This window comes from Lycium ferocissimum, chromosome 3 (assembly GCF_029784015.1).
Source record: "Lycium ferocissimum isolate CSIRO_LF1 chromosome 3, AGI_CSIRO_Lferr_CH_V1, whole genome shotgun sequence".
Taxonomy (NCBI): domain Eukaryota; kingdom Viridiplantae; phylum Streptophyta; class Magnoliopsida; order Solanales; family Solanaceae; genus Lycium; species Lycium ferocissimum.
In genome coordinates, this window is record NC_081344.1 from 8,245,489 (window position 1) to 8,247,004 (window position 1,516).

A 1,516-nucleotide genomic window follows, 5' to 3' on the forward strand; every position below is an offset into this window, starting at 1 on the left:
CCCGATTCACCCTTTCAGATCTTCTCCTAACTTATCATCATTTTCATTAAATTTAAATGAGGATATTGTGATTCTACATCATCACAACGACTCAAAGGTGAAGAAAGCAAAATTAAGAGAAAAATAGATGAAGATTATATGAAAATGGTCCACATTGAAAATAGCCTGATTGTCGAGGTGATGAAAGATTCAAATGAGACAAAAAAGAAGCTTTAAAGGCAAAAAAGAAGCCAGACTAAAAGAACTCAAAGAAGAAAATAAATTTTTACCATCGATATGGGATTCTGTTGTTTCATCCGAATTTTTAATTTTTTGCGACAAGAACAGAATGAATAATGGATAAAAGGAGTCAACAATTTCCACAACCACAACCACAACAATCCTCTGCCCCATTCACTCAATTCTTTAATGATTTTGGTGTATCTGAAATGACTTACCTCCTACTAAATTATTATGTTATTTAATGTAGTTTCAACTTTTATGTATTTTTAATTTAATGCATTTTCAATTTTAATGTATTTCCAATTTTAATGTATTTTTATTTAATGTATTTTCAATTTTCATTTTTCAATTTTAGCAACATCTTATATTTTATATTTGCACCTTTCATTTTTGTGATGGTTATATATTTTTTTATACAATTATAACTTATAATAAATTTAACTTTCAATTTTACATAAAAATAATAGAGTGAAGAAATGAATTTTATCAAAGTTATACACCAAAATTAAGATGTAAAATTAATATTATAAAGAAATTACATAAACATAATTAGGTATACAAAATATGATAAATTAAAAGGTTTAAATAATAATAAAATAATGGAAAATAGTGATGGGGTGGATGAGTTGTGTCACTCCAAATTTGGAGTGACACTTGTAACGACTAATCTTTCTGCTCCGAAAAATAATAATCAAGACAAGAAAAATAGCGACAAAGAATAATATTTGATTTCGAAGAATTTGTGCGGGGGTTACAATCTTTATGAAATTCAAACGTAAAGATGTAATCCTCTCATTCTTCTCCTCACAATACCGCGTCAATCAAGGGCTTTGCTTGTTCTTGAACGATTTATCACTTGTTGTTGATATTTCACTACGAATGCGAGCTGGCTTTAATCACAAACGTAGAGATAAACTTGCGGCCACCACTGAGCCAAGACTTCTTAGTATGAAGACTTTGCGGCCGAGAGCTTTCTATGTATTTTTTTCTCTTTTTCCCCTTTGGCTTTGTGAAGACCCCTATTTATAGTTGGGTAGGGACGAGCTAGGTTTGTATATGATTGGTTGAACCTTCTCATTTGAACACTTGGCGACACTTGCTGTCTTATTCTATTGGCATGCCGCGTCACTTATACACGTGGCATGATTTTATTGGTCCTTGACTTGATCTTGGCGCGCCACGTCATTTGATACGGGTGGACCTTGGGAAAGAAAGGGTTCATGGTCCCAAAAAGATGATATCCCAAATTTAAAATTTGTCTTTAAAATCCATAACAAATTGGGCTTAATCAATT